The sequence below is a fragment of the Sapajus apella genome, unplaced genomic scaffold, assembly GCF_009761245.1.
Source record: "Sapajus apella isolate SASKATOON/1434 unplaced genomic scaffold, GSC_monkey_1.0 scaffold44, whole genome shotgun sequence".
NCBI lineage: Eukaryota > Metazoa > Chordata > Mammalia > Primates > Cebidae > Sapajus > Sapajus apella.
The window spans coordinates 17,568,242-17,583,355 of record NW_022436984.1 but is presented as its reverse complement, the minus strand read 5'-3'; the positions used below and the strand labels follow the sequence as shown (position 1 = coordinate 17,583,355).

Here is a 15,114-nt window from a genome sequence, read left to right as displayed (position 1 = left end):
AAAAAAAAAAAAAAAAAAAAAAGGCAGAAACAAAGACTTAATTGCAATTCAGGTGTGGGTTGTTTTTTTTTTTTTTAGCAAGCATATTTTACTTTGTAATCAGATAAATCTTAAAAATGCAGTCCGAAAAGCATGTGATTCAGTAAGAGAGATTTTTAAAAACCTGACGCGCATGGTGGCTCACGCCTTCCAGCACTTTGGGAGGCTGAGGTGGACGGATCACCTGAGGTCCGGAGTTCAAGACTAGCCTGACCAACATGGAGAAACTCTGTCTCTACTAAAAATGCAAAATTAAGTCGGGCACGGTGGCTCACGTCTGTAATCCCAGCACTTTGGGAGGCTGAGGCAGGCGGATCACGATGTCAGGAGTTCGAGACCAGCCTGACCAACATGGTGAAACCCGGTCTCTACTTAAAAATACAAAAATTAGCTGGGCGTGGTGACGCACTCTGTAGCTACTTGGGAGGCTGAGGCAGGAGAATTGCTCGAACCTGGGAGGCGGAGGTTGCGGTGAGCCGAGAGCGTACCATTGCACTCCAGCCGGGGCAACAGAGCGAGAATCAGTTTGAACAACAACAAAAATTAGCCAGGTGTAGTGGCGCCATGCCTGTAATCCCAGGTACTCCGGAGGCTGAGGCAGGAGAATCGCTTGAACCCGGGAGAAAGAGATTGCGGTGAGGAGACAACGCGCCATTGCACCCCAGCCTGGGCAACAAGAGCCAAACTCAGTCTAAAAAAAAAAAACCTTTTCACGCCAGATCTTATTAACTGTGTGTTTTCCTCTTCGAGAACTTGCGTCGTCAATGTACTTTATCGTGAACCAGACTAGCAGTGTAGATCATTTCTGCAATTAAGGCTATGGCGCGCTGGCTGACTTGCACATGTCTAATTAACGGAAAGCAATGCGTTTTAACAGACACCGCCCAGAACCTTCTCAGCAATCAGCTTGTGAAAACTGGATTTTGGATCGGGAGTTGTTGTGACTAATATTACATGCTCGGGCCATTAGCACAATAATTGGTCGAAAGGCTTTTCCTTTCCATCAAAGTAGTACTCAGACATTTACTTAAGTTTTGTTGTTGATATGAGCAGTTCCTTTCCAATGTCCTCATGCAGACCTTTCAAGTCTCTCCAACTGACTTTGAAAGGATCGGTCTATTTCTCACCACTGTGTGTTTCACGGTCTGGGTTGGGTGATGAAACCATGACCTACTATATTCATTTCCACAGGCAGATGTTAAATGCTTCACAGGATTAAAATAGAGTGTTTGAGACAAGTCAAGTCCTTTCGGCCTGAGCCTGCGCGCCGGCGTGGACAGCGGCGCGCCACTCCGATGGCACCGCAAGGCTCGGGGAGGCGGGCTCGGGGCTCCGTGCTGCCCGCCATCAGGAGCAGCCGCGCGTCCACCGCCACCTGAGGGAGGCCACGGTCCACTCATGCCTACAAATCAGAGACTCTGGGGACAAAGCTCGAAAGGTGAATTTTAAAATAGCTCCCCAGATTTTTTTTTTTTTTTGGAGACGGAATTTCGTTCTGTCACCCAGGCTAGAGCGCAGTGGTGCAATCTCGGTTTACTGCAACCTCCGCCTCCTGGTTCAAGAAATTCTCCCGCCTCAGCCTCCTGAGTAGCTGGGATTACAGGCGCCTGCCACCACGCGTGGCTAATATTTGTATTTTTAGTAGATATGTGGTTTCACCATGTTGGCCAGGCTGGTCACGTACTCCTGACCACAAGTGATCTGTCTGCCTCGGCCTCCCAAAGCGCAGGGATTACAGGCCTGAACCACCGCGCCAGCCCCCAGCTGATTTTTATGTGCATCAATGTTTGAGACTCCCTGGGAAAGGATAATGGAGGCAGATGTAAAGTAAATTAATTTTCTCACTTTTGCATGTTGGGAGAACATACATATATCTCACCTTTCTGCCCTCCCCTTTATCATCAGCGTGAGATCATATAGTCTGCAGGAAGTATTACTGAAGTGACTTATAGAAAAAATTTTCTTAAATCACACTCCATTGTCTGACACTCCTTATATAAGCAAAAGGGAGTCTGAGACCTCAGCTTCTAAAATGGGAACCATGCAAAGGATAAAACACTGAAGACACTTAGGGACCCTTGTCCTGTGAATACAAAAAACCACAGAAAGGCATGAGAGCAGTTACCTGGCTTCCTTGACTTCCTTTTCACTATCCCTTGGTTGACCCAAAAACAAATACAAAGCTCAGTCATTTAGTTAGGCTGATAATCCCATATCATTCATACTTTCAATCACTAAGAGCAAAAAAGTATGGAGACACCCCAAAACAGGTATGTAGGTTAACTTTGTTGTATTGTTTATTTGCTTAAAGCACTAAACCATTAAAGAAAGCCCAACAAGATTCACAACTTTGAAAACTGGTGTTTACCATCATAAACATAATGCATTGTAAACCCTGAGCACCATCATAATGGGCTCTGCTACTAACTAGCTCTGTGACTTGAGCTGGTAACTAAGCTCTCTGAGCCTTGGTTTGTTCTGCAAAATGGGAATCATAACATCTTTCTCCAGAGCCACATGAAGAGATTTAGAAGCTCTTAGTAATGCAGATCACTCCCCAATATATAGTTTTAAATGAAAACAATATTAAATGTAATGTAGAAAAAAGTTATTTTTCCTGTTGTCTGTAATATTCTGATATTCTTTTTTAAGTAAGATATCAGATAGCCATTTTCTCTTTACAAATTAGGATGACCTACTTTTGCTGATGCTCAAGACCCATACTTGGTGACAGGTAATCTAGGGCTACCCACTTAGCACAATTATTTCAAAGATTAAATAGGTTATGGGCTGGACATGGTGGCTCACGCATATAATCCCAGCATGTTGGAAGGCCAAGGCAGGAAGATTTCTTGGGGACAGGAGTTTCAGGCCAGTCTGGCCAACATATTGAGATTCCATCTCTATATATGCATATTATTAAAAGGACGGCCGGACACAGTAGCTCACACCTGAAGTCCCACCTAGTTGGAAGGCTGAAATGGGAGGATCACTTGAGCCCAGGAGTTAGAGGCTGCAGTGAGCTATGATCATGCCACTGTACTCTAGCCTGGGCAACAGAGCAAGATCCTGTCTCAAAAAAAAATTTTTTTTTTTAATTTTTTTAGATGAAGTCTCGCTCTGTCGCCAGGCTGGAGTACAGTGGACTGGTCTCAGCTCACTGCCACCTCTGCCTCCCAGGTTCAAGCGATTCTCCTGCCTCAGCCTCCCGAGCAGCTCAGACTACAGGTGTGCACCACCACACCCAGCTAATTTCTACACTTTTAGTAGATATGGGGTTTCACCATGTTGGCCAGGATGGTCTCCATCTCTTGACCTTGTGATCCCCGAACCTCGGCTTCCCAAAGTGCTGGGATTACAGGTGTGAGCCACCACGCCTGGCCTCAAAAAATTTTAATTTAAAAAATGTAAATGGGCTGGGTGCAGTGGCTCACGCCTGTAATCCCAACACTTTGGGAGGCCAAGGCAGGCAGATCACTTGAGGTCATGACCAGATTGGCCAACATGGTAAAACCTCGTCTCTACTAAAAATACAAAAATTAGCCAGGTATGGTGGCATGCACCTGTAATCCCAGATACTTGGGAGGCTGAGGCAGGAGAATTGCTTGAACCCAGGAGGCAGAGGTTGCAGTGAACCGAGATTGCGCCACTACACTCCAGCCTGGACGACAGAGCAAGACTCTGTCTCAAATATATATATATATATACATATATAGGATATGATGCATAATTGCACCTAATACAGTGAGTATCATAGTTGGAATCTGAATCTTTATACATCACACGAAATAAGTGTCATTGATTCATTCAGCATATTTACACAACTGTTATATGCAGATCACTGTGCTCCTTCTGACAAAGAGCTTTGAGGTCAAACTTCAAGTAGCTTCATTTGAGTGGATTGGTCTACTCCCTTCTTAACCACGGGAAATGTTCCGCTAATAAACCTGTTTTCTTCATTTAAAAAAATTAACCAGTTCCACTTACAAATATTTATTAAGCACCCACTGTGAATCAGATAGGTGATGGGGGCTGCCTTTGAAAATAATTGACTATTACTATTTTCTTAGAAATGTTCTATAAAACCATCAGATCTAAGAAAAAAAAATAAAAAGAAATGTTCAACGCTGGCTTTCAGAAAACCACAGCCTAGTTTCTCTTAAAAGTGCTTCTCAAACATATCCAGAGGAGGACCCCTAGGACTGAGGAGTTTTATCCCAACGTATCTGGGGATTTAACAAGAAGTGAGCCACACAAGCTGAAAAATTGCCTTAAAAATCCATGGGTTGTGTCCTCTGTGCCATATTTGTTAATATATATTTCAATAGTGTTTAAAATTCTTACCATTATGAGAAAAGTCTTCTTTTTAAAACCATGTTGTATTAATTAGAAATAAGTTTGGCTATGACTAACAGAAAACCTAAACAGTGGTTTCAGAAATCACTGGAGAGTGGAAGTGGCATTTTCTCACAAAACAAGGTGTCTAGAGGTAGGCAGTAATGTCTGGATCAGTGCTTTTCCAATTATCTTGTTGCCTCAAGTTTTCAGGATAGTTAGTGAAGCTTTATATGAGATGTCCAAGTTCAAGATGGTAGGGGTGAGGAAATCACATGATCCCCCATAGCTGCAAGGGAGGCCAAAAAATTAGAAAACTGTGAGGTCACAGGTTGCTTAGAGCAGAGATTCCCAGTCTTTTTTTTTTTTTTTTTTTTTTTTTAAAGACAGGGTTTCACCATGTTGGTTAGGCTGGTCTTGAACTCCCGACCTCAGGTGATCCGCCCGCCTTGGCCTCCAAACTGCTTGGATTACAGGCATGAGCTACCACACCCGGCAAGATTCCCAGTCTTTACCAAGCATCACAATTTCTCTAGATGTCATTTACACTCACCACTTTTTTGAAATTATTATAATTATTACACTCACCATTTTTTTCGAAATTATTATAATTATTATACTTACCGCTAGATCTTGTTATTTCATGCATTAATAAAGAAGCATAGACCAGGCGTGGTAGCTCACGCTTGTAATCCCAGCACTTTGGGAGGCCAAGGCAGGCAGATCATGAGGTCAGGAATTCAAGATCACCCTGACCAACATAGTGAAACCCCGTCTCTACTAAAAATACAAAAATTAGCTGGGCGTGGTGGCTGGTGCCTATAGTCCCAGCTACTCCAGAGGCTGAGGCGGGAGAACCACTTGAACCTGTGAGGTGGAGGTTGCAGTGAGCTGAGACCACATCATTACACTCCAGCCTGGGGACAGAGTGAGACTCTGTCTAAAAAAAATAAAAAAGCATATCACAAATTTATTTAATAGTTTGATAACTCTGTCTTTTTAATTACAATTGAGTTGGTTTTCCTTTGTAATCTTATGAGATTTATATATTTTTAAGTTTTGAATAGATATTTTAGTTTTATTGAAATCTTACATGAACAAGAAATTGGAAATACAATCACCTCAAAGAACAAATTGTCACGGCTTTTTACGTTTAATCCAAACAAATTTTGTAGGGCAGATTTCAAAAAGGCATGAAGTTAACAACAATTTTAAAACACAGTTACCCTACTTCTAGGAATGCAAAACACACAATTATAGGTTATTTTCAATACAAGAAAACTTAAATTTGTTTGCTTTAATTTCTTAAAACTGCTAAGAAAAAGCACTAGCTTGTATTTTTATTTACAGCATACTCCATACTCCTAGGTAATCTATTCCAAATCCAAAAAAATGAAACTGTCCAAAACCAAAGGTTCTGCAAAATCATGATTTAACAGTGTGCCCAGCTTGTTTTGAAGCTAAAATGAAGCCTGAAACGATAAAAGCATTGTAATCCCCAGAATAAGGAACTTTGCAAACCCAGTAATGTCCCAGAGCATTTATGAAAAGAGGAAAAATAAAGACTTGAGTATATACACAATATATATGTGATTTCTTCAGCCCCATGCAAATGGCAGCAAATTGCTACTTAAAGATGAAACAGTTAAGCCAATTTTTTTTTGAAGAATGTAGATCTAGAGCCAGTCGTATCTTGCCAGTATCATTTTCAAGCCCTTACTTGTCTACTTCCACTGTTGCCCATAAGTATCCGGATAAAATTCCTGGTTGTCATTATTGTAACCATAGTTACTAGAATAGTCACCACCTTACTGAAGCGGCTGCTGAGCGATGGGTTGGGAACCCTAGTTCTGTTGGTTGTTGGAATCAAGTTGGTTGTACCCATCTGCCTTTCTCTTGCCTCCTACATTGCATTGCCCACACGATTGCCCCGAGATCCACGGGAACAACGGCCTCTCTGCTGCTGTGCAGGACCCCCTCTGCCACCCCTAGAGCCTCTTGGTGGTACCAAAGGTGCCCTCTTCTGTGAAGCCAGCTCTACCTCTTGGAGGTGGTGCTCCCCTCCCCCTTGGTGGTGGTGGAGCACCTCGCCCTCCCCTTCCTCCTCCTCTTCCTCTTACTGCATAGCCATCATCATAGATGTAGTAGGGATCTTCGTTGCCTCCACGATAGTTGTGATAATCATACCACAGTAATCATCATAGTAATCTTCATAGCCATAGTAATCTGGAGGGTAGCCATATCTACCTCTCCCCCAACCATGACCCTGACCTCTAATTGGAGGTGGCATTCGAGGAGGTGGGTGGTAGTAATAATCTTCATATGCAGTGCTCCTGGAGGCCTGTCTAGCAGCTTGGCAATCTTTCCTTTTCTTGTCTGGTGGCTTGGCTAAGACTATTTCAATTTCTTTCCTTTCTATTTCTTTGCCATTCATATTATCCATAGCCTTAACAGCCACTCCTCTGTCTTCAAAATAAACAAATGCATAGTCCTTCAACTTCTTCACTCTTCCAAGTTTTCCAAATTCAGACAATGACTTTTCCAATATTTCTTCTGTCCCTGTAGTGCCAAATTTCTCACAAAACTTTTACCTTAGCCATGACTTCTGGATCTGGTTCTTCCACAGAGTTAGCCCATTCAACTGTAACTACATTACCTCATACTTTTACTTTTCCACACATCAGCTAGCATCTGGCTTGTGCTGCTGACTTTGATCCTCATATTCAAGGAAGCAGAACCCCCGACTCTTCTTTTCGTCATCAGGTTGATGATAGAGAATAATGTCCACCAAACCCTCTGTGACCTTACTGAATTCTTCCACGATATTTTCTTGAGTCTTATTCTTCGGAATGGATCCAACAAAAAGTCTGTTGTTTGCCACAGAAATGCACACTCCAAGGTGTTTACCAAGGCGAATTTCATAGCTGTCACACAGTTTCACAGCTTCCTGTGCAGCTTCCTTTCCACGGAAGGAGATAAATGCATACCCTCTATTCTGACCAGACAGTGGATCCATCATAAGACGTAGATCCCAAATGGGTCCAGACTTCTCAAAAAGGGGCACCAACTCATCCTCATATAAATCTCATGGTATTTTACCTGCAAACACCTCTGTTCCAATTCCCAGTTACACACCAGAGTACACGCTGTCTGGTGGAGGACCGCCATACTTCCTCTGTCCTGTGGTTACATCCAGAGTACACCCAGTTCTCTCAAGCAACGTCTTGATCTTCGCTTCATCAAGTACCTTTGTGGACTCTTGCACCTTGCTCCCCTGTTTCTCTCTCTACCTATAGGTCTTCATAACTCCATATAAAAATGCACTTTTGTTCTGAACGTGTGATGTCACGTTCCTTGAACTGCTGTAGTACAGACAGAGCTCCTTCTTCATTAAATTCCCTGAGAGCATCAATTGCTCTTTCATCAAGATTGACATAAGGTACCAATCCAGGGCAGAGTGGGGGCTGGTGGCCAGGCCTGTGGGAATCAGCGCCAGGCACTTTGAAAACGACTAGAAATGGCGTGCACGACACCCCCTCCCCGCCTCATGGACAGAGACCAAGCTTTATGTATTTTTAAATGTTATTCTGAGAAGAAATATACAGGATTCACCAAAGGGACCCTTTGCCCCCCGGCATGGAAGAGGTAGTACCCCTGCTGTGGACCATAACCTCCAATTCAGCAAAGGCATCGTTTCTTTTGCTGTACACCATATACCATCCATGCTTGATATGTATTTCTTGAATTGCATTTGGAGGATTTTAAGTAGTTTGCTGAACATTTTCCCTTTCTCAGTGCTATGACCTCAAGCCTGGGCCTGTCCCCCAACCCTACTTCCTCCTTAGAGAGGAAGTTGATCAAGCTATCACCATCTTACATGCAATCCACACGGCAGAGGAGGCCAAAACTGGCTTCCTCAGAACCAGATCCTCCTTTGTGTTTTAAAGTGAGTGTCATGCTCATCAGATGATTGAGATTATGCTTATAACACAGAGGGTGGTATCAGAAAAACTATTCACATGGAGCCCAACCATAAATGCTGCAAAACTACTAAATGTTTAAATATGCTTGGCTGTGGAAAACTCTAATAACAGCCATTTGTGTAAGCAGTTTAGCATTTATGCCCAAATACATTTACATTATTCATTCACCGTGTTGTCTTTTATTTTCTTTTTACAATAAACTATACATTTCAGCCAACTCTTCATCTTTTGCTTTTTTGTAGCATTGCCATTTGCTCATGCAATATGGTGGTTTGTTCATGCTTCAAAAACCTAAAGGAAACGTTGCACTACTTTTCCCTTATGTTCCTTCCACATCTGCAGCAACTCTTCCTGTTGACTTGTCTGAAAGCTCTTCTTCTCCTGCTAGTGAAACTGGGCTCAAATGCTGATCTTAAGAATCTCAGCAGACTCAGACTGGAACCGACATCAAGGAGATAAACATAGGAGTAAATTCACAAGTGGATTATCTAAGAACAAGCATGCAGGCATATAGTTGTAGGAAAACCTGCAAATGGAAAATTCATGGTGAAAGAGATACATAGGACTTCAATACAATTAATTTAAAAGGTTTCATATTAAGGCCCATATTTAATGTCCTTTACCTAGAGGCCTAATTCTGGCAAGTAAGCAGAGATCCTCGTAATTAGATAACTGGTCTGGAGGCAGATATCTTATCAGGACCTGGCTGTGGGAAGATTGGAGATCAGGGTTGAAAAGTTCAGGCTCTGAGGCCAGATAGAAATGATTATAGGGTCTGGGTGTGGTGGCTCATGCCTGAAATCTCAGTACTTTGGGAGGCCGAGGTGGGCAGATTACGAGATCAGGAGTTCTAGACCAGTCTGGCCAATATGGTGAAATCCTGTCTCTACTAAAAATACAAAAATTAGCTGGGCATGGTGGCCAGCACCTGTAGTCCCAGCTACTCGGGAGGCTGAGGCAGAACTGCTTGAACCGGGAGGCAGAGGTTGCAGTGAGCCAAGACAAGATCACGCCTTTGTACTCCAGCCCAGGCAACAGAGCAAGACTGTGTCTCAAAAAAAGAAATAAAAGGCCGAGTGCGGTGTCTAACGCCTGTAATCCCAGCACTTTGGGAGGCCAAGGAAGGGTGGATCACAAGGTCAGGTGATTGAGATCATCCTGGCCAATATGGTGAAACCCGTATCTACTAAAATACAAAAAAATTAGCTGAGTTTGGTGGCACGCACCTGTAGTCGCAGCTACTCAGAAGGCTGAGGCAGGAGAATCGCTTCGACCTGGGAAGCAGAGGTTGCAGTGAGCTGAGATCACGCCACTGCACTCCAGCCTGGGCAGCACTGCAGTCTGGGCAACAGAGTGGGACTTTGTCAAAAAAAAAAAAAAAAAGAAAAAAGTTTACAGGAGAGGATGCCAAGAGACTCCCGGCTGAGTTACCAGAGCCAATGAGCAGCAGAAATGGCTGGAAAATGAACAGGGTACACCAAGGCTTCTTATTTTCTCCCTGCCCGGGGCCAGAACTTGTCCAAAAATGTGGGAGTAGATATAAACCTTGTACAAGGGTTAAATTACAAGAGAGTTTGCAAAGGCTTTGGGATTGATTTTGTTTTGTTTTGTTTTCAAAATGTTTTATTCTGAATTTCAGACACACATAAAACTAAAGAGAGTAATTATATAATATACCCTATCACATAGCTTAAACAATTTGGAAAATTTTGCTATATTGCTTCAACAATCCCCATCAATTTTTTTTTTTTTTTTTTTTTTTTTTTAGAGGGAGTTTCACTCTTGCTGCCTAGGCTGGAGTGCAATGGTGTGATCTTGGCTCACCACAACCTCCACCTCCTGGGTTCAAGGGATTCTCCTGTCTCAGCCTCCTGAGTAGCTGGGATTATAGGCATCTGCCACTATGTCCAGCTAATTTTGTATTTTTTACTAGAGACAGGGCTTCTCCACATTGGTCAGGCTGGTCTCGAAATTTCCGACCTCAGGTCATCTGCCCTCCTTGGCCTCCCAAAGTGGAGGGATTACAGGCCTGAGCCACTGCGCCCAGCCCCTCCCACCAAATTTTTAAGGTTCAGTTTTTAGCCTGCTGATTTTAATATCATCTTCCTTGAAAATGTTTCCCACTCTCAAGACTTCAACTACTGCCTCAACGCATCTGAGCCCCAAGTGTGGAGCACCAGCCCCATCATCTTGATGTATCCTCAGCTACCTACCAGATTTGTCTATTTCAACGTCCCATGGCACTTCTCTCTGTGGTAGACGTTATTGGTTGCCTTCCTGGCAGCCTCCCTAACTCAATCTGTATACTGCCATAGAACCTCACTTAATTGAGGTATGTTTTGGGTGAGACTGAGCTGCTCCCCAGCCCCAGAGATTAATCTTAATTAGTCTAAGCTATCTATGATAACATCATTCCCCCTTTCGGATGATTGGTTTAGGAATGTGCCTGTGAGGCAAGTCAGGCTAATGACATTTGACAGGAAATATGCTGGAGGTGGAGGATCCTGAATAGTTCCTTACTCTTGTAAGGACCATGAGAAAAGATACTCACTCTTCTTTTCTTGGACCCAGATTCCTGCAGTGTATCTCAGTTATGCCACTTACTACCTAGTGACTCTGGGTAAATTACTTAATATCCCTGTATCTTGGTTTCCTCATCTGTAAAATGGGGATAATAGAATCAACTCATAGGGTTGCTGTGAGGACCAAAAGAATGAATATATGTAAAGTATGTAGAGCAGTCATTTGTCTATCAAAAGTACTATGCAGATTTTAGCTCTATTATTATTATTTTGTAAGGATGTGATGCTTGGCGCTATGACAGCCATTGTGACCATGAAGGGACCAAACTAGAGGACAAGAAGCAAGTCACTAGGCATGAAAGAGTGAAAATAGGCCGGGCGCGGTGGCTCAAGCCTGTAATCCCAGCACTTTGGGAGGCCGAGGCGGGTGGATCACGAGGCCAAGAGATCGAGACCATCCTGGTCAACATGGTGAAACCCCGTCTCTACTAAAAATACAAAACATTAGCTGGGCATGGTGGTGCGTGCCTGTAATCCCAGCTACTCAGGAGGCTGAGGCAGGAGAATTGCCTGAACCCAGGAGGCGGAGGTTGCGGTGAGCCCAGATCGCGCCATTGCACTCCAGCCTGGGTAACATGAGTGAAACTCCGTCTCAAAAAAAAAAAAAAGAAAGAGTGAAAATGTGGAAAGGACCTTAACCATTGATGATATTGTCAAACTATTTAATTAACAACCTTGGAACCACTCTACACTTCAATTTCTTATTAAGTGTAATAGTAATTTTCCTTATTATATGTGCCTCTTTTGGTTGATTTTTCTTTTTTTTTTTTTTTTGAGACAGGGTCTCCCTCTGTTGCCCAGGCTGGAGTGCAGTGGCATGATCTCCACTCACTACACCCTCCACCTCCTGGGTTCAAGCAATTCTCTGTTTCATGATCCTGAGTAGCTGGGACCACAAGCATGTGCCACCATGCCCAGCTAATTTTTGTATTTTCAGTAGAGATAGGTTGCATCATGTTGGCCAGGTTGGTCTTGAACTCTTGACCTCAAGTGCTCGGCCCACCTCAGCCTCCCAGAGTGCTGGGATTACAGGTGTGAGCCACCACCCCTGGCCTTTTTGTTTGTTTGTTTGTAGAGATGGGGTTTCACCATGTTGGCCAGGTTGGTCTCGAACTCCTGACCTCAGGTGATCCGCCCACCTTGGCCTCCCAAAGTGCTGAAATTACAGGCATGAGCCACTGTGCCTAGCCCACGCCTGGCCTTTTGGTTGAATTTTCTGTTACTTGCAACCAAAAGCATCCTGACTGATATACCCCAAACCAAATTTTTTCTTCCCAAAGCTCACTTGAGTTTATTACCTCTGTCAAAACATAACAATTTCCCCATTCAGCCTCATTTATAATTCCCCATATCTAGCCAGTTTTGCCAATGTTTCCTTCCAACACTTTTTTTCTCTCCACTAACATAATTACTGTTAATGGCAAAACCAAAAAAAAAAAAAAAAAAAAGTACAGCTAATGTCCTGAAATAGCCCTCATTATCTTTGAAGTGGAAAGATAACTAAGACATTAAAGATTAAAAGAATAATTCTTGGCCAGGTGTGGTGGCTCATGTCTATAATCCCAGCTTTGGGAGGCCAAGGTGGTCGGATCACCTGAGGTCAGGAGTTCAAGACTAGCCTGGCCAACATGGTGAAACCCAATCTCTACCAAAAAATACAAAAATTAGCTGGGCATGGTGGTGGGCACCTGTAATCCAAGCTACTGGAGAGGCTGAGGCAGGAGAATCGCTTGAACCTGGGAGGAGGAGGTTGCAGTGAGCCAAGGTCATGTCACTGCACTCCAGCCTGGGTGACACGAGTGAAACTCCATCTCAAAAAAAAAAAAAGAATTCTTTTCAGGCTGGGCATGGTGGCTCATACCTATAATCCTAGTCCTTTTGGAGGCCAAGGGGAGGGGATCACTTGAGCCCAAGAGTTTGAGACCGCCCTGGGCAACATAACGAGACCCAGTCTCTATAAAAAATTTAAAAATCACCCAAGTATGGTGATGCGCACTTGTGGTCACGACCACTCTGGAGGCTCAGGCAGGAGGATTGCTTGAGTCTGGGAGTTTGAGGTTACTGTAAGCTATGGTTGTACCACTGCACTCCAGTCTGGGTCACATAGCATAATCCTATCTCAAAAGAAAATTCTTCAGAAAAGATAACTATTGAGTACTGGGCTTAATACCTAGGTGACAATAATGTACCTATGTACAACAAATCCCCTTGATGCATTTAGCTATGTAACAAACCTTCATATGTATCCCAAATCTAAAATAAAAATTTAAAAAGAATTATTTTCAGAGTACTATTAAGAAAAGGATACAAAATGAATAGACTAGGTGTGAAAATTTTCTACATGGATTTATATTCATCACTATATTTAAAAGTTAAATTTGAACCAATAAATAGCTATAGAGAGGGAGAAAGCCATCTGCTAAAGCTTGTTTTTCATTGTATTATTTTGCAACTCCACTGACTATCAGCAATAAATTGGGTCAGGTGCAGTTGCTCGCATTTGTGGATTGCTTTGGGAGGGAGGCCGAGGCAGGTGGATTGCCTGAGGTCAGGAGTTTGGAACCAGCCTAGCCAACATGGTAAAATCCCGGTTTCACTAAAAATGAAAAATATTAACTGGACATGGTGGTGCACACCTAATCAGGAGGCTGAAGCATGGCAATAGCTTGAACCTGGGAGGTGGAGGTTGCAGTGAGCCAATATCATGCCACTGAACTCCAGCCTGGGCAACAGAGCAAGACTCCATCTCAAAAAAAAAAAAAAAGAAAGAAAGAAAACCACCATGAACAACAAAAAACCAATAAATTGAGTATAATTTTCAAACTCTATCATAGTTGTCCCTACCCACTAAGGACAACTATTTTGGAGATTTTGTCAATACTAAATTCATACCATTTATAGCAAGGAAACGCCAAATAAAGATCATTGTTCATAGCTGTATAGGTCAATTCTAGAATTATAATAATTTCATCATAACAAGTCACAAAAGAATGTATGTATATTTTTGTTACTTTCTCCTGGACATACTTCTTTGTGTGTTTTAGAAGATTGTATACAACCACTGAAACAATTTTCTTTTAAATAACTTTGTAGTGTTATTTTTATTTACTTACTGTGGGTTGATTATATCATAAAGTTAAGCACTTTTGTGAATTTCAATTCCTACATGAATATGCACATGTTTGTTCATATTTGGGCAACTGTATTATGGTTTATTTGCTATTAATCACTATCATTCAGTACAATATAAAATAACCAACATAAAGCATTAGACATGATTGCTAATTTTTTTGCAAAATACTTTCTCAATGGGGACAAATAGCTGAATGGCCCCAGGAAACCTTATCTCTGTATATCAAGCTGACATGAGTAAAAGTAGATTGGATAGAAAAAGCTATAAGATTATAGAGAAGAACAACTTCAATTAGGGCAATGTGTCTTATAATTTCCCAATACTTCAGCAAAACTCAACACCAACTAGGAGCTAGTAATCAGACATAGGAGAAATATTTTTAAGCAAATTTCCTACCAATTAACTACCTGAACCACCTTCTGCAATCCTGCTAGTTTGCTCACTATAGTCCCCTCTCTCCCTCCTGCTTGTCTCTGCTGATTACAAGATCTCCTCTCTTTCCTGAACTACAGTAGTAATGTTTTGGTGCTGTGCAGTTTTATACATAATTATATACAGTTTTGTGCTAGTCTCTGATTGTATTAGGTATGCTATGTAGTCTCTTCTCAACTAGACTGTAGTCCTAGAGGCTAGGGACAGGTATCATACTTCTGTTATGGCTTTTTATGCTACACATGGTAGGTACCCATTCATATCTTGTTGATTATTTATAGGAAAATCCAGAAAGAACAATTGCTTTTGTACAACTATGGTTAAAGCTCAAAGCAAATGACTTCATTTCTGTGTAGGGTAGAAAGGACTCTCACTAGGCATTGATATTTTCAAATTCATTCAGATCCTCTGGTTACAGTGAGCATAAATCTACTTAAGTCAGTTTAGTTACATAGGCATCTATAATAAGCAGACAGGAGGATTTCAAAGAACCCAACTGCAAGTTAGTGATTAAGACTGCATAAAGGGCCGGGCGCGGTGGCTCAAGCCTGTAATCCCAGCACTTTGGGAGGCCGAGGCGGGTGGATCACGAGGCCAAGAGATCGAGACC

At 42.5% G+C, this 15,114-nt stretch overlaps 2 pseudogenes; both read right to left on the bottom strand.

Annotated features, from left to right (window-relative positions):
• Positions 1-1,941, bottom strand: part of LOC116566739 — a 5,140-nt pseudogene extending 3,199 nt beyond the window's left edge.
• Positions 1,942-6,028: 4,087 nt separating this feature from the next.
• On the bottom strand, positions 6,029-7,886 carry LOC116524251 (annotated as a pseudogene).
• Between the last annotated feature and the right edge of the window lie 7,228 nt (positions 7,887-15,114).